This window comes from Bos grunniens, chromosome 4, assembly GCF_055505025.1.
Source record: "Bos grunniens cultivar Pamir isolate PY7600 chromosome 4, Bosgru_T2T1.0, whole genome shotgun sequence".
NCBI lineage: Eukaryota > Metazoa > Chordata > Mammalia > Artiodactyla > Bovidae > Bos > Bos grunniens.
Genome location: NC_141168.1, coordinates 64757697 through 64776991, shown reverse-complemented (window position 1 = coordinate 64776991; position 19295 = coordinate 64757697). Strand labels below are relative to the sequence as shown.

The 19295-nt window shown below is 38.8% G+C and overlaps 1 long non-coding RNA gene across 3 annotated transcripts in view; it reads right to left on the bottom strand.

The window, feature by feature from the left end:
• The window catches only part of LOC147374269 (uncharacterized), an 83554-nt gene extending 73066 nt beyond the window's left edge, over window positions 1-10488 (bottom strand). The window contains exon 1 of one of the 3 annotated variants that reach the window (XR_015162576.1): window positions 10164-10488. This is a non-coding gene — a long non-coding RNA (uncharacterized LOC147374269). The remainder of the gene's footprint in view (window positions 1-10163) is intronic. The other 2 variants (XR_015162575.1, XR_015162574.1) reach the window with 2 other exon arrangements.
• Between the last annotated feature and the right edge of the window lie 8807 nt (window positions 10489-19295).

Genomic DNA, 19295 nt, shown 5'->3' with positions numbered 1-19295 from the left:
GTGATCTTCCCAAGCTGTAGTGAGAGGTGCATTCACTATTTCTGTGCTCTAAAAGACTGATGACATCTTTTAAAATCAAAGTAAGAATTGGGGGGGGGGTAAATTTTTTACCTTTAACCATTCTTTATTTTTGCTCTTTTCATAGGATCTTACTTCATGTTGATCTGGGGGGAAAAGTTTTTTGGGTCACTTGTAATTAAGGTGTTCTACCTCTTGATTTACATTATGTTTAATTTTTATCTTACTTTTCACATTTCTAGGGCATATTCTTTAAATTTTACAAAATATTATTTTAAGATGTCACATTGCTAAACTATTCTAGGAGGCAATTTTGGATAAAACAGGAAAGGTCATATTAATTACATCTCAAAATTAAAAATACAAATGAATAGTATCTCCTTCTATATAGCTACCTTAGGAATTTTTGCTTTTATTCCATCAATCTTGACATTGTTTAAAACAATTTGGGGGAATCCTCTTGTAGATTTGCCTTTAGAATCTACTGCTTTATTTTAAATGAACTTAGTGGTAGTAAAACTTCATCCTTCACATGTGGACTTTAATTTTTGGATAGAGATAATTGTTATCCTAGTCTAGTATATGGGTTGATGATCAGACTGGGAAAAAACCTGGGATAAAAAGTATCTGACTATAAGGAATGAGGGTAGTGTTCTTGTCTGATTAAGCTGGCTTTGAAGACAACTTCATGAAAAACTTTTAGAAAGCTCTCGAGTTTTGCCAAGAGCAATTGGCTGTCATATGGTCAGCTCCTGTGTAGACCCTTGGTTCAGCCAGTGGTAGCAATGTATCAACAGGTCCTAAGCTCACTCAGTTCAGTTCAGTTGCTCAGTCGTGCCCGACTCTTTGCGACCTCATGAATTGCAGCACTCCAGGCCTCCCTGTCCATCACCAACTCCTGGAGTTCACTCAGACTCACGTCCATCGAGTCAGTGATGCCATCAAGACATCTCATCCTCTGTCGTCCCCTTCTCCTCCTGCCCCCAGTCCCTCCCAGCATCAGAGTCTTTTCCAATGAGTCAACTCTTCGAATGAGGTGGCCAAAGTATTGGAGCTTCAGCTTTAGCATCATTCCTTCCAAAGAACACCCAGGACTGATCTCCTTTAGAATGGACTGATTGGATCTCCTTGTAGTCCAAGGGACTCTCAAGAGTCTTCTCTAACACCACAGTTCAAAAGCATCAATTCTTTGGCACTCAGCTTTCTTCACGGTCCAACTCTCACATCCATACATTACTAGTAGAAAAACGATAGCCTTGACTAGACAGACTTTTTTTTGGCTCACTCGGTTAACCATTTTACTCTAAAGGAAATGGGGAGTCACTGGAGGGTTATGAGGAGGTAAGTGCTGATATAAATAGGCATGTTTCTAAAAGATCACTCTGGATGATGCATTGAGAAGACACTGAAATGTTAAGGGTAGAAGGCGAGACAGATGTTAGAAGTCTAATTAGGAAGTTATTGCAGTAATCCAGACAAAGGATGATGGTGGCTTGAACAAAGATAGAAAACGGAAGTGATGAGAGGTGGTTGAATTTTGAATACATTTTGAAGATACAGTCAATAGGATTTCCCAATATTGGTCTGGATTGGGTCCCAGCCAGGGGCCATTTTCCACCGAAGAGGCATTTGGCAATGTCTAGAGACAGAAGAGGAGAGTGAAAAAAGCTGGCTTAAAACCCAACATTCAAAAAACTAAGCTCATGGCATTCTGGTGTCATAGTTTCATGGCAAATAGATGGGGAAACAATGGAAACAGTGAGAGACTTTATTTTCTTGGGCTCCAAAATCACTGCATATGAGATGACTGCAGCCATGAAATTAAAAGACCCTTGCTCCTTGGAAGAAAAGCTATGACCAACCTAGACAGCACATTAAAAAGCAGAGACATAATTTGCTGACAAATGTGTCCCTCTAGTCAAAACTATGGCTTTTCCAGTAGTCATGTATGGATGTGAGAGTTGGACCATAAAGAAGGCTGAATATCGAAGAACTGATGCTTTTGAACTGTGGTGTTGGAGAAGACTCTTGAGAGTCCCTTGGACTGCAAGAAGATCAAACCAGTCAATCCTAAAGGATGTCAACCCTGAATATTCATTGGAAGGACTGATGCTGAAGCTGAAGCTCCAATACTTTGGCCACCTGATTCAAAGAGGTAATTCATTAGAAAAGACCCTGATGCGGGAAAGATTGAAGGTGGGAGGAGAAGAGGGTGAGATGGTTGGATGGCATCACCCACTCAATGGACATGACTTTGAGCAAGCTCTCGGAGGCAGTAAAGGACAGGGAAGCCTGGCGTGCTCCAGTCCATGGCTCGCCAAGAGTCAGATGTGACTGAGCAACTGGACAACAGCACAGACATCCCTGATTGTCATGACTAAAAGCATGCTGTAGGCATTTAGTGAACAGAAGTTAGGACTGATGCTAAACATTCTGCACTGCACAGGACAATTAACACAACAAAGAATTATCTAGTCCAAAATGTCAATTATGCTCTCACATGCACTTTGAGAATCATCCTGTGTTTCCCTACTATATGCTTTAGGAGAGCCCTCTGTAAGAATGTTGGCACTAAGCTAAAACTATTGTTCAAATGCCCATGGAAGAGGACAGACTCTAGCAAAATCCATTCTGCCAGTGGACCCAGCCTAAATGAGAAAGAAACCTCTGCAATGAGCTCATTTTAGGAATAATGAGTAAGCCTGTTTTGAGGTGGCTTTTATTCACCACATCCAGATAAGAGGGTAACCATAGTCAGGACTTCTGCTTAGACCCCCAGCATCCAGCCTCTACAAGAACCATTGAAGTCTACATTTATGAGAGTTCTTTCTTAGTTTCCTGGCAGAGAAAGAGGAACAAACAGGGACAAAGGCTTACTTCATGAGCCCAAGTGGAGTGTGCCCTGACCAAATGCCTCAAGCTCATTATTTTAGAGGAGGGAACTGTTGACCAGAGCAAGGTGGCCACTGGACAGATTTGCCATTTTAAGAATTACTCTAGATGGATGTCCTCACTTTCTGAAGACATATCACCTTCATGATAGATGTCCAAAAATTACAACTTGGAATTTTGGAGCACTACTCTATGAATGTAGTTATCCTCTTACTTTTAGAAATCTTTGGTTTGAGAAGAGAATCATCAAATCTGTAAATCCCAATTCTAGAAGGTAGAGCTAATAGGTTGCAACCAATATTAAAGTAATGTGGGTGCTTCTATTATCAGTAACACATTCGGACAGACAAAGCCATAAGATTCCTGCCCTGAGTAGATAACAAAATTACACAGGCCATTCTTTTTATCCATGTAGGTATTCTTCCAGCTCTCAGACTTACAAGGTTTCATAGGCAAGCAAAACTATTATGACAGAAGAATATTTGCTAAGGAACTCCCACACATAAAATTAATTCATACTCAAAAATCTTTTTCTGCTTCACACTAGCTTTTATCCTATGCACCATTTTCATATCTTTGTCATTTTCTTATAAAAATTATGATATAATTATCAGTGAAATTGAAAATCTTACAAAAGGTGCAGGATTTCTTGAAGTCCATAAAAGTGAAATTAGAAAACAGATAAGTCATTGAGAAGTAAAGATCTGATGACAAAGTAAATCCTTCAAAAGAAGCTTTGAAGAAGCCCTTGAATATTTTGTAAAAATAACTCCCTTTATGAGCACGCTGCAAAAGTCAAGTGAGAAGTGAAGAATGTCCTACTGTGCTCTTCTATAACTTGGTTAGAAAAATTAAATCCTCAAAAAGCCTTTGATTTATTTTTTGTGCATCCTAAGAATTAGCATAATAATATGCAAACTCTAACCTAGATGTTGTTAATTAGGAGTCTACTTTTATATAGACTAAAAGCTTTATTCTTCAATATAAAAATTCACAGGAATTTTCCTCTAAATTCCTTATCTCCCTGTCATTCCTACCGCTCACATTATAAACTCAATTAAACTTAAAGCTACAGTTGGCTTCTGTCTTCTCATTACAATCTGAAATGTATCCTCTGCCTCAAGACTAGTACAACTTCCTTTTCTGTTCAGTGGTTATATACTCCTAGATTAGTCATTGCCATTAGTTGTACACAACTACAAAGAACTACAGGAATACCTCAAAGTACCTCAAGAAACTCCAGAACCCATTGTAATGTCCTATTAGGTTAAGATCATTTCCTGTTTGAGAAACTTTCGATCTAAACAAATGGACTATCCTCACAGAATGCCAGAATGCCCTCTATCCAGAAAAACTTGCCAAAGTGGCAGAACAGCTTAAAGTTGAACACTCTAAACAGATATGTCCAAGCTTTAGATGATTCTAGCTTGGTCTATAATTGGTCAATTCTCCAATTATACAGTCAAACAAAATTCCAGCTGTGTTCCAGGAGAGATTCTTCCTTTTTGAACTTTAGAGGTTGACCTGGTTCCAGAATGACTTTATTACTGTTCCTTGACCCTCATAGCAATTCAGGCCCAGCTCCTGCTAAAGTCCATTTACAGACTGGGAACCTCAGGTTTAGAAGGATTAAGAAACTGTTGCAAGATCACAGACCTAATGTATTAGTGGAGCTGAAATGTGAACCACAACAACTTGATTCCAGACCCTTCCCATGTCACCATTCTGTAATATTGACGACACTGGCAAGAGCATCAGGCAAAAATAGGAACTAGTTCACTAGCATGCCACGAGAGAGAGATTTAATAAAGATGACACTCTAGTGGTGAAACTTGAATCACGCTAACAGCAACTACCTGCTACGCGTACACAGAAGATGAACTCAGCTATGAAGAAATTAACAAGTTTAAATCCCTGGAAATTCCTTCCAAAACAAAGGCTGTTACAAATCTTACATTAAAAAAAAAAAAAATGCGGTCTGGTGTTTAAAGCTAGACTAAAATTAAAACAGCAAAATGAACAAACCAGCAAAAGTAATGATCCTATGTACTTATCCTAAGTCTTAAGTATCAAGCTTTGGGAGCATCAGGAAAACTTCATGCCTCTCTATATCCATCTTAAATATGCAGCAAAATAGGCAATGATGCTTTCCTACTTCCTTTCAATAGCACTGTGAGTGCAAATTAATGTTTTAAATGTCAATATTCTTTGAGAACATCAGAAAAAGGATGTCACATAATACATAACCCATATTTAGCTCACTTTTAGCCACTTCTGCTATTTATATACTTGTTTGTACCACATTCAACTCTTTCTTGTCTGATAACCTCAAGTCATTGCTTGTACTTTGTGCCATGTGTATGTACAGTTACATAAAGAAGTGGATCCACCATTACTAACTTATCATTATATTATTTTCATCATTAAACAACCAAGAAGATTCCAATCCATGGAAAATTGGGTTGTTTTCTTAAAGTAAAACACAACCACTTTTGTATTATATCAAAGTACATACCAATTATTTTATTCTGTTATTTTGTTTTTAATGTAACAGGACAACCATTAAGGGTTTTTTTCTTCTTTATTATTTCTATAACATTCGTGAGGCTTCTTTGGGTTATGAGCTTTTAGTAGGGGTAGTGGAGAAGGCAATGGCACCCCACTCCAGTACTCTTGCCTGGAAAATCCCATGGATGGAGGAGCCTGGTAGGCTGCTGTCCATGGGGTCACTAGGAGTCAGACACAACTGAGCGACTTCACTTTCACTTTTCACTTTCATGCATTGGAGAAGGAACTGGCAACCCACTCCATGTTCTTGCTTGGAGAATCCCAGGGACGGGGGTGCCTAGTGGGCTGCCATCTCTGGGGTCTCGCAGAGTCAGACACGACTGAAGCGACTTAGCAGCAGCAGTAGGGGTAGGGGGTTGTACATTTCACTGATTTGAAGCTTTTTTTCCTAAATATTTTTACTTATATCTCCTGTACCTTAGTAGGTATCTCTTTTTGTTGATAATATACTAAATATGTTTCAAAATCTCCAAAACTGTTTCACTGGGTACCTTTTCTTCATATCTTTTCTTAAAGAAATACACATGAATACAGAAAAATAGAGATGTATAGATATGAATATAGCTATGTCAGAAGCATAATTATTTTAAGTTCACTTTTACAGCCAATGTTAATTGCACAGCCTCAGTTGACTGTGTAAAGCCTCAATATCTTTAAAAATTATTGATTTATTTGGCTGCACTGGGTCTTAGCTGCGGGACACAGGATCTTCACTGCAGCATGAAAACTCTTAGCTGTGGCTGTGGGATCAGTTCTTGACCAGGGGTTGAACCTGGATCCCCCTGCATTAGGAGCACAGAGTCTTAACCACTGGACCACCAGAGAAGTCCTAAACCTCAATATTTTTATTACATACAATCAAACAAGGCTTTTACAAGTAAAAATTTCTAAATTTAGAATTTCCTTTTGTGGACACAAAAGTTCCATTATAATCGTGGTTTGCAAAGGGTGGTCCCAGGACCAGCAGCATCAACATCCTCTAAGAACATTTTAGAAATGCAAATGTTTATTCCCCAACCACTGCCCATATCTACTGAATCAGAAAGTAAAGGGTAGTATCCGGCAACCTCTGAATAAGACTTCCATGTGATTCTGATGTTTGATAGCACATTACAGAGAGTATTTATAAGGTCCTTGAAATTAAGAATGGTGTCTTTTTCATCTATATCATTCCCATGTGTGTCTAATACTATACCCTGGCACATAATAGATATTTAGTAAATATTTCCTATGTGAATAAATTTAATGTGTGATCATTTCTGTGATTTGTTTGACACTGTCTTCTCCTGACTTCTCTCTTCTTCACACTTGTCATCCATAAAATTGGGGTGATAGAATAAAGAAATGTTAAGCGTGAACCGAACATGACTCACCAGGCTGTCACTGTTCCCCCCACATGATATTCTCACAGTGTCCAGTGTTTTAAATTCTCCATGATCTGTATTTTTTCAGAATGCTTAGAAGTATCTTGCATACCAAGCAGGAAGAAAACAAAGAAACTGCAGGATTTTGTACTGTGCAGAGCACTACATTACACTTATATTATCACATCTTATTTCTCTGCACAGTGCAAGAGAGAAAGTCTGTCATCAAATAAACATTTAGCAGTTTCTGCAACATTGTACCCAAAATATATAGCCATAAAGAACAACAATGATATGTGAAACTGTAGATATAATTCTCTGCTCCAGAAGTAGTATTTGCCTGACCTGGAAAGTATACAAGGAACATAGTTAATGGGTTTTTTTCTTCAAAGAAAAAAAATACCTTCATGAAACTATCAAAAATACTGTATTTCTGTTTTTCATGAAATATTTACAGATAATGACAGGTTTAGGGAAATTATGTAATCAGCAATTCCTAAATTGCTACCATTATAATTACTGTTTATTTGAAAATCCTCAGAGAAAGACAGAAGACATGTCTCCAGTTTTGTAATGATCTGAGATAGTCTCCTGCTGCTCTTCCACACACCTGGGCTAATACCAATGTAAATCAGATAATGCTAATTTGAGCATATTGATGAGGGTCAAGCGTTACTGTTCCTGTAGCTAATTAAAAAAAAAAATTTCCTCCCCTTGGCACTATTACTATCAACAGATTCTCATCCTTGCAAACACAAACATAACACTAAAGAATAGAAACCTCCATCATGCTTCTAATGTCTCATCTCTCTTATTTTAAGATCCTCTTGATTGCCATTTCTAATAGCTTTGTCTGATGTATTGTGAGAATCCTTCGATAGTATATAAACCCTTGTACTTGGGTTCTAAAAACCTGAGTTCAATCATTTAGCTACTGTTAATGGGAATCACTGCTCCTTTGAACTACAATCTCCACATCGATAAAGAAAAGATGATAGTTTGATGACAGGGACCTTTAAAAGTCATTCCTAGAGCTGCTATCAAAACAAAACCAAACTTCAAAATAATCAGAATATAAATGTTAGCAAGGCTGGAGAAAAATTGAAGCCCCTCTTCTCTCTTGGTTAGAATGTAAAACAGTGCAGCTACTATGCAAAAACACTATGATAGTTCCTCAAAAAAATATAAATGTAATTAAAAAATAATCTAACAATTCCACTTTTAGGTATATACCTAAAAGAACTAAGAGCAGGATCTCAAGGGGTCGCAAAGAGTCGGACACGACTGAGCGACTGATCTGATCTGATCTGATTCACAATAGTCAAGAGATGGAAACAACCCAGTGTCCATTGACAGATGAATGGATAAACAAAATGTGATATACACATATAATGGAATATTATTCAGACTTAAAAACAAAGAAAATTCTGACACAAATAAATAAATCTTGGGGACATTATGCTAAGTGAAATAAGCCAGGCATACACTCAAAAAACCCAAACAAAACAAAACACTGTATGTTATACGAAGTATCAAAAGCAATCAAACTCAGAAACAAAATGCATATTATTTCATACTTGCTACAAAATGAATGAAACTGGAAAACACTGTGCTAAGCAAAATAAGCCAGTAACAAGAGTTCACATCCTGGTATAAAATGTTCAGAAAAAGTAAATCTATAAAGACACAAGACATTAGTGGTTGGCAACAACTGGGATGGGGGAGTCAGATGGTATGATCGAAGCATCATCGTTAAAGGTCATATTTTTTTTAGGTGATGAAAATTTTCTAAAATTAATAGTGGTAATGGCTGCACAATTCTATACTAAAAACCATTTAACTGTACACTTTAAAAAAGAAGTAGAATGGTTGTTGTCAGTTGGTAGGGGGAAGAGGAAATGGAAAGTAGTTGTTTGATGGGTATAGAGTTTCAGTTTTGAAGATGAAAAAGTTCTAGAGATTGGTTGCACAACAATGTAAACATATTTATTACTGAACTGCACCCTTAAAGTAGTTAAGGAATTAGAACAACAATAAGATATCATTACACACCTATTTGGAAAAGGGAATGGCAATCCACTCCGATATTCTTGCCTGGAGAATCCAATGGACAGAGGAGCCTAGCGGGCTACAGTCCATGGGGTTGAAATGAGTCAGACATGACTGAGCAACACACACACAACCCACCCACCCACACACCTGTTAGAATGACCAAAATCTAACACTCATCTGCTCTTCTTTTGCTTCTCGCAATCCCTTCCTTTCCCCCAGAATGAAGGTCTCATGAATGGAAAAACCAGCATAAGGAAGGAAACTTTCTCAAGGCTCTAAAGGCAAGCAGGGTGACAGTCAAGCTATTCTCTGAAGAGTTCAATAGACAACCAGTTGGAAGAAACGTCCCCTCCGCCCCCTTTCAGCCCTCTTGGCCATAAACAGAAAACTAAGGGAGTAAGTTGGACTAGTTCTCTTTCTTTCACATGTGGACTAAACTGTAAAGGAGGTCCAACTTCTCCTCAGTTGACCCTACACCTCTACCTGCCACCACCACAGCCAAAACCACCTTCTCTATGCTGGCCCCCCTTATCAGAGAGTGCCTCTCCCCTGACCAGCCCTCTCCTCACTGCTCCTAAGATTCGAGAAACAAACATTTCAGATTCTAAACGTTTTCCCCCTCCATTTCTCATCCCTCTTCTTCAGAAATCAAAGATTTTTCTTTCTAAAGCTCTCACACTGATAACAAACTAGCTAACATGCCATACTGGTTGACGCTAGATTTTATCTCCAGAAAAACTCCAATTTTAGTTACTCCCAGTATTCAGTGCCCAAACATAAAGTGAAAAATTGTAAACCGAAGGTGAGAATTCCAGGCACTATGTTACATCTGCCAAATTAAGGGACCAAGCAGTCTTTATAGTGCCTTTCTGGAGAAGGCAATGGCAACCCACTCCAGTCCAGGGGGTCGCTAGGAGTCAGACACGACTGAGCGACTTCACTTTCACTTTTCACTTTCCTGCATTGGAGAAGGAAATGGCAACCCACTCCAGTGTTCTTGCCTGGAGAATCCCAGGGACGGGGGAGCCTAGCCTGGTGGGCTTCGGTCTATGGGGTCGCACATAGTCGGACACGACTGAAGCGACTTAGCAGCAGCAGCAGCATACTGCCTTTCAAATCACATCAAGTAATTAGCAGCCTGCTTTGCTATGCATGAGCTGATTTTACTCTCTTAATTTTGCTCATGCAGTTGTTTGCTCATCACCAGAAAAACCAACTGGGGTTCCTGAAAAAAATAAGATGGTATTTAGTGATAAGATAAAGTCTAACCTCTTCTTAGTCCAGTTTCATCTGCCTGTAGCTGGCATGTGCAGAAGCGTTGTGCATGTTGCCTCAGAGGTAAATTTCCACAGCTTTCTGTGTAGACGCCTCATTCAAGATGGCAGCCGCATATTCTGCGTACAGCGGCCTCTCGGAGCACCTCGGTCTGAAGTGTGGCGTGAGCAGCAGAGCCACACTTGAGCCACGAGAACTCGCCCCTTCTCCGCATAACCCAGGAGAATCCTATAAGGCAGCCTCGCCCACAGGCTATTGGGAAGAGCTGTGCTCTATTATGCAAGCTTGTATCTCCCTATTCTTTCATTGAAGAATAAAGCTTTCTCATATGTATACACAGGGGCTTCCCAGGTGGCTCGGTGGTAAGGAATCTACCCCAATGCAGGAGACTCAAGAGACGTGGTTCAATCCTTCCGTTAAAAAGATACCCTGGAAGAGGAAATGGCAACCTCTTCCAGTATTCCTGCCTGGAAAAATCCCATAAACAGAGAAGCCTAGCAGGCTATAATCCACGAGGTCACAAAGAGTTGGACACAATTGAACACACACGTATACATATAGCTGATCCACTTTTCTGTACAGCAGAAACTAACACAACATTGTAAAGTAATTATGTTCCAATAAAAAATAGTGTGTAAAAACAGAAAAAAAGAATAAAGTTTTCTTTTGCCACCAAACGGAACTCTGCCTCATTCTCTTAGCTCAAATAACACCAAGCAGGAGGACCCTTGTTGGGGAGTGACTCGAGAGGGTTGGTAACCTTTTCAATTATTACTTATTAAGCTCTGCTGTGTACAGGATACTGTACTTTGAGCATTTCCTCAGCAACCCTACACAGAGCCTTTCCCCACTGCTCACCAAAATGCCAAAAAAGACACAGAAAGAAGAAAGCAACTACCACACTGGTAATCAAGACAGTAGATGGCCTAACTCTGGTATGTGGGAAAGAGTAATGCTAATTTCAAAACAAGGAGAACTTGATAGAGGCATCTTCTCAGAGAAAACCACATAACATTTACCACCTTCATTATGTGAAAAGGATGTTCTTAGAGAAAGGTGGGGGGAAAGCAATGAATAGTGCATTGCTTTTAAGGCTTGGATCCTAACATAGAACTTAGCTGTTATTCAGCTGCTAAGTAGCGTCTGACTCTTTGTAACCCAATGAACTGAAGCACACCAAGCTTCCCTGTCCTTCACTGCTTTCCGGAGTTTGCTCAAATTTATGTCCGTTGAGTCAGTGATGCCATCCAACCATCTCATCCTTGGTGGCCCCCTTCTCCTCTTGCCTTTAGTCTTTCCCAGCATCAGGGTCTTTTCCAATGAGTCGGCTCATAGCATCAGGCGGCCAAGGTATTGGAGCCTCAGCTTCAGCATCAGTCCTTCCAATGAATATTCAGGGTTGATTTCCTTTAGGACTGACTGCTTTGATCTCTTTGCTGTCAGGTGACCTGGGTTTGATCCCTAGGTCAGGAAGATTCCCTGGAGAAGGGAATGGCTACCCACTCCAGTATTTTTGCCTGGAGAATTCCAAGTACAGAAGAGCCTGGTGGTTTTAAACATAGAATACAGTAAATTTTTTGCACAAGTAATTATGATTCATGATAAAAAGTGTTTTCCTGTTCAATGTTACCGTTATCTCCAAATAGGCTTGCTTCTTCTGCAGAGTTCATTTAACTCTGGGTTTAAAATATACAATTGAACGGGCTTTACTTTCTCAATTTTTATATTATACTGCTTACCTAATCCTGTATAATAAAATGATAATAAATTCAACATATTGAAGCCAAATTTGCATAGATAATTGCCTCATTTATACATTCCTTTTTTTGATAACAGCATTTCATGGCTGACTCACATCCAGTTTAAAGTATGCTAACACTCCCAGGGCTCAGTTTCTTTCCAATATTGCCATTAAATATTCTTCTTCTATAACTGATTTTCACTGATTTTGCCAGTCCTAGGCTTTAAAAATAGTATCTGAAGTGCAGAACAGTTGCACAGTCAATACAATCAAATAAATTCAGTTTTTTTAAAAAGAGAGAACACATCAAAAATGTAAGTAAAAAACAAATTTGCTCTGTTCTCAAGCAAATTTTATGTTTAAAAAATTATCCTGATGCATTTGAAACAAATTAACAACCCCCAAAGAGGAGAGTTAACTGGCATAAAAATTACTTGAATTATTCCACCTGTAGAAAAGAAAATGCAAGAAAAACAATCACAGATTTAAGGCTTAAAGGATTATTTTTAAATGTATATCAAATAGCAAACTTGTCCAAAATGTATGTTCATTTATAGATGAAGAAACAGAAGTGTAAAATAATCATTGATCAATATAGGTAGAAGAATAGAAGTTTCTGAATTTAAGAGTCTTTTTAGTTTGTTTTGTACTCCAGCCAGTATTCCACTTCTCCATTTAAAATGCATTGCCAAATAATCAGAATGGAAAGAAAAGGAACATGAAGAAAGACCCCAAGCTAAAAATCACATAAAAACAAAACAGGAACATATAAATAAGTAGTTTAGGCATAGTCATGTTTGCAAGTAAAAATTTTGTGGAAGATAATGAACTATCATATGCGTATAAAGAACTAAATGTTCAATACTGATTCTCTAAAATAATGTTACAAAAAATGCTCATTTTGACAGCCCTGTGTCCTTTATTAAATACTATCTGCCATAGCCCAGATGTAAATCTGACCTAACTTTTGATACAAGATAGCCTATGAGAATGCTAGAAAAGCTAAATGTCAGGATTATGCAGAGCCAAAATTACCTAAGCATGGATAAAAGTATGGAGAGTTATACCCCAAATTACTAACAGTAGTTGCCCCTTCACGATGGAAATAGAGTTGAGGAAAGAGAATCATCACTTTTAAATTCATGTATTTTCCATTTAAATTTTTTGTTTAAATTGATTATAATAGTCACATATTACTTTTAGAATTTAAAACATACATTACTGAAATTTCTGACCAGGTGTCGAATAATGTTGCTTCTCAGTTGAAGCAGTTTTGACTTAGAGAAATAGCACTTACTGATGATCCACAAATTTCATTCCCTGAATCCTATCTCAACCTTTTCTCCCTCTAGCTGGACATACCAGTGCCCCCATAGAAAAGTCCCAGAACTGTTGCCAGGTGAGCTATCATAACATGTAAAAAAGGAGGAGTATAGGTAGGAGAAATTCTTTTAGACAATCCTTACATTCAGAAGAGTGAGTAAGAGAAGCAGTTGTGAAAACAGTGAATTGATCCTGAATCCAGATTCCCAAACAGAACTTCTTGCTTAAATATTGTCCTGCATGCCCAAAATACTTCCTCGTTTGTTTGGGTTTTTTACACTTCAGTTATTACACCATAGAATTAAACTATAGAATCCTCCCCAAAAGATCTTCCTCTGGCTTATATCTTTCCTTAAAACACAATTCTTCTTGAAAGGGTAAATGTCTCTCCACTCTCCGCACATTAGTACATGTTAGCTTAAACACATGTGCTCATAACATCCAGATGAAACCAGACTTCCTGATGAGACAAAAAGCATGTGAGAGAAGGTAATTGACAACGGGAGATCTGGATGTTGAACTGAAGAGGACTTGGTATGACTGAAAGCATATATGCCTGGGAATTATAAAAAGGACCTCAGAAAGTTATTTTTAAAAATAGATATGTCATAAATGAAGGAAGTGGATACCAAAAAAGCTGTGGACTGCTGAAAAAAGCACCCAGTGGAAAAAAAATGCTCTGTTTCCTTCCCGTTCTTCCTTTCTTTCCTCTCCTTCCTTCTCTTTTATTTCAAATACTAAAGTGAGTATTGTACCATATATGAGTTAGATACAATGGCCTAAATAAACTTCAGTTGAAGGTCCCTTTTCCATCTCTAGATCTCAAATACTCACCATCACCTCCCACAGCCTAAACACACAATCGTTTGCCCACTTCCAGGAAAGGGTTTGAGAAATAGCCCATTGAAGCCTGCCAGACAGAAACAGATTTTGTCAACAATGTATCTGTGGACTGGATGTTTATGTCTCCCTCCCAAAATTCTTATGTTGAAGCCTAATCCCCAGTGTAATGGTATTTGGTGATAGGGCTTTTGGGAAGTGATTAGGTCATGAGGATGGCGCCCTCATGAAAGGAATAAGTACCCTTATAAAAATGAGACCACATACAGCTTCCTAGCTCCCTCCCCCAGTGTGAGGTTACAGAGAGAAGCTGCCATCAATGAACCAGGAAAAAAAGCTTCACCAGACACCAAATATGCCAGTGCTTTGGTCTTGGACTTCCTGCCCTCCAGAACTGTTAAGAAATAAATTTCTGTTGTTAGAAGTCATCCAGCTGCTGCTGCTGCTAAGTCTCTTCAGTTGTGTCCGACTCTGTGCGACCCCATAGGTGGCAGCCCACCAGGCTCTCCCGTCCCTGGGATTCTCCAGGCAAGAACACTGGAGTGGGTTGCCATTTCCATCTCCAATGCATGAAAGTGAAAAGTGAAAGTGAAGTCGCCCAGTCGTGTCCGACTTTTCATGACCCCATGGACTGCAGCCTACCAGGTCCCAATTGATGATATTTTTTCATGGTAGCCTGACCGCAGTAAGATAGGCATGAAATTTACATTGAGAGGATGAAATTACACCCCAGAGGGACACATCTGAAAAATAATAGATGGCTGATCATTTTGCCACGGTGGAAGTGAAAACCAAGGAGAAGAGCCAAAAAGCTAAGGCTAGTTGGGGGGGACTATAAAGGGATGGGATGAAGGGACCAGAAGAGAGAAGAAACCTTGAGCGGGAAACAAGAATATTGAAAATGTTATTATGCAATCTGAGTCCTCTTCCTCAATTCCCTACTACATCCTTAGGAAACTGTCCACTTCTCACTATTGGAATTAGCTCTATTTTTTTTCAGGTAAAAAGTTGAGGGAGGTAAGCATAAGGTAAAACAAAGGCTTTCTCTTGGAGGCCTGTAATATTCCACTTAAAGATAGAGGAGTGTTAATATTTATGTTTGTGACAAGATAAAAAGAATTGTTTTTATAGGGTGATGACAATCTAAGTAACTTTTTCTTTTCTAGTATTATTGTTACACTGTTTTACAATACAAAAATATTTTGTAAATAGGGAAGAACTTTGAATTTGAGTTCACATATATATTGTCCAAGGCATGGGAAGTTTCCAGCAAGGTCTTCTCTCCAGCCTGGCTGAGTCACAACACCTCCGCCAAAGTTTCATATTACATTTGCCTGCAGATTTTAGAGCTCTTCAGAACAGAGACATGAAACAAGACTCTGAGATGAGCCTTCTGTGCATCCCAGAGAGAAAGTAAGTCATCCAGAAGCAGAGATGGCTGTGCCTTGTGAAACTGAGGTCATGAAATTCAATCAGGACAGTCAGGGATAGAGAACTCACTATACATACCATCAAAAATGGTTGATAAAGTGAGCTGAATGAAAGAGTGACATTCACTAGTTTTCTTGGTTTCCCTGAGTTGTTTCTCAATTGAGGATGCCTGATAGTTTTAAAGAGGATTGGGAAGAAAAGTGGGATGGCATACAAACTAGAACTCTCAATTCAAATCCAGGTATCCCAGGAGTAGCTAGGAAATATTTACCTATAATATATAGGCCATGGAGCTGATATAAATAGTTTTTAAAAATAAATTTCAAAAATCTTTGAATAATTTTTGACCACCAGTTTATATTAACTTCCCTCAAACTTATGCTGTCCCAGCTATTTCATCTTTCTTCCTCTCAGTAGGAGTGCACTAGAAGAACACCAGCATTCTGTTAAAGCAAAAGTAGTATTAAAAGCAGTATCATAGACAATGACGTTTATGAAGACAAAATCCAGAGGACTTGGGGGAAAATGGGGCTTAGGCAGCTTCGGGGAACACATTGGTTTCCCTTGTAGCCTTTGTGATTCCAATTTCAATTTTTGTAATTCATTTAGCATATTAAGGTAATGGAAGGGTTATAACTAGAGTTTCATAATGCATGCATGCTAAGTCACCTCAGTCTTGCCTGATTCCTTGCAATTCTATGAACCTTAACCCCCCAGGCTCCTCTGTCCATGGGATTCTCCAGGCAAGAATACTGGAGTGGGTTCCCATGCTCTCCTTCAGGGGTTCTTCCTGACCCAAGTATCGAACCCACATCTTGTATGTCTCCTGCATTGGTAGGTGAGTTCTTTACCCCTAGTGCCACCAAGGATCCCCTAAAAGGAACATTAAAATGTGTGAATATCATGGAATTGTAGAATAATAGAGCCAGATGGTCTAGATTCAAAATCTCAGCTCTTCCCCTCACTAACTGCATGGCCGTGGACAAGTTGCTAAACCTCTCTGTGCCTCAGTTTCTTCATTTATAAAGTTGGGATAGTAAGTTCAGGTAAGTTCAATTCAGTTCATTTCAATCGCTCAGTCATGTCCGACTCTTTGTGACCCCATGGACTGCAGCATGCCACGCTTCCTGGTCCATCAACAACTCCTAGAGCTTGCTCAAACTCATGTCCATCAAGTGGGTAACGCCATCCAACCATCTCATCCTCTGTCATCCCCTTCTCCTGCCCAACATCAGGGTCTTTTCCAATGAGTCAGCTCTTCACGTCAGGTGGCCAAGTATTGGAGTTTCAGCTTCAGCATCAGTACTTCCGCTGAATATTCAGGATTGATTTCCCTTAGGATTGCCTGGTTTGATCTCCTCACAGTCCAAGGGACTGTCAAGAGTCTTCTCCAACACCACAGTTCAAAAGCACCAATTCTTTGGTGTTCAGCTTTTTTTATAGTCCAACTCTCACATCCTTACATGACTACTGGAAAAACCATGGCTTTGACTAGATGGACCTTTGTTGGCAAAGTAATGTCTCTGCTTTTTAAAATGCTGTCTAGGTTAGTCATAGCTTTTCTTCCAAGGAGCAAGCGTCTTTTAATTTCATGGCTTCAGTCACCATCTGCAGTGATTTTGGAGCCCAGAAAAATAAAGTCTGACACTGTTTCCACTGTTTCCCCATCTATTTGCCATGAAGTGATGGGACCAGATGCCATGATCTTCATTTTCTGAATGTTGAGCTTTAAGCCAGCTTTTTCACTCTCCACTTTCACTTTCATCAAGAGGCTTTTTAGTTCCTCTTCACTTTCTGCCATAAGGGTGGCATATCTGCATATCTGAGGTTATTGATATTTCTCCGGGCAATCTTGATTCCAGCTTGTGTTTCTTCCAGCCCAGCATTTCTCATGATGTACTCTGCATATAAGTTAAATAAGCAGGGTGACAATATACAACCTTGACGTACTTCTTTCCCAATTTGGAACCAGTCTGCTGTTCCGTGGACAGTTCTTAACTGTTGTTCTTGACCTGTATATGGATTTCTCAGGAGGCAGGTAAGGTGGTTTGGTATTCCCATCTCTTGAAGAATTTTCTACAGTTTATTGTGAGCTAGTTTGTTGGGATAGTAAGTACCTACTTTCTAAGTTTGAATAAATTGAATAAATTCATATCCAGAGCTTAATACATAGTCTATCATGTAGTAAGACCTCAATAAACATGACCATTAATATTAGAAGCATCAGATTGACTTTTGTGGCACTTTAGAAACTCATAGTGTGATTTACTTGGAGTTGTCACTGGAAGGTAGGAAATAAGACTGCAGAAAAGGGCTATCTTTACTTTCACAATCATTTTGAGGGTTGTTCAGCTTGTAAATGGAGAAATATAAACGTTTCTTGATAATATAATGATCCTATAAAAATAACCATGCACAAAATTTATAATTTACTTATGAGTCACTGAGATTAAATTATCAGTGTGAAAATTGAAGGAAAAAAGAAATAGAAATTTTATTTGCTGTTAATGAAGTGAATTGTAGTGTTGGAAATGACTTTCCACTTGCTTGCATAACAATAGCAAGGGCATAAATATTAAACAATTTCTAGTCTTGTATTGGAGAAGGCAATGGCAACCCACTCCAGTGTTCTTGCCTGGAGAATCCCATGGACGGAGGAGCCTGGTGGGCTCCAGTCCATGGGGTCGCTAAGAGTCAGACATGACTGAGCCACTCTACTTTCACTTTTCACTTTTCACTTTCATGCATTGGAGAAGGAACTGGCAACCGACTCCACTGTTCTTGCCTGTAGAATCCCAGGGATGGGGAAGTCTGGTGGGCTGCCATCTATGGGGTCACACAGAGTTGGACACGACTGAAGCAACTTAGCAGGAGCAATAGTCTTGTATAATTTTAGGTTCCACCATAGTTAAAGGAAACAAAAAGGAAACATATTAAAAACTTTGCAATAAGCAAAGAATAATTTTTAACACTAGAATTGTTCATTTTACCTGACAGTTTAATATCCTACATAAAAGTGAGATAGAACCTAACACATGCCGGTAAGACTGGTTGGGTGAGAAAAGCTGATATTGAACAATTACATAAAATGACTCTTGGCAAACAAAGAAAAACCAAAGAATGACTGCAAATGTTCCATTGCCGGTAATTTGATGCTCCTGAAATAGGTGAATAAAATAAGAGAGGAAATTGGGAGGCTCTTAAGGAAATGCTGAAGCAGAGTTGTAAGTTAGAAATACGAGGTTGCTTGGGGCTGGTGCACTGGGACGGCCCAGAGGGAGGGTATGGGGAGGGAAGATGGAGGAGGGTTCGGATGGGGAACACAGGTATACCTGTGGCGGATTCATTTCGATATTTGGCAAAACTAATACAATATTGTAAAGTTTAAAAATAAAATAAAATTAAAAAGAAAAAAGAAAAATCAGAAAATTTCAAAATAACATGGATTCCCAAGTATTGCTTAATAAGTACTCTGGATGGAATAATACTATAATCGCCTCTGCAACTTCAAGGTTTCTTGCTGTTCCCAAAGACAAACACATGGGACTTCTGGTTTAAGGGGATAACAAAACCAAAACGCATGGGAAAATCACCCATTTGAAAGGCATTATTGCAATTGCAATATGTGTTAACTTTTAAAAAAACACAAAATGATGAAAATAACTGGTTGTAATCAAGTTCAAATAGTCTAAACTGTGCTCCCAAACTTTGAATTGATTCATATTAAATGATGATTTTAGTAGTTGAAGTAGGAATTATAAGTGTAGTACTACAATAGAACAGATTTTAAT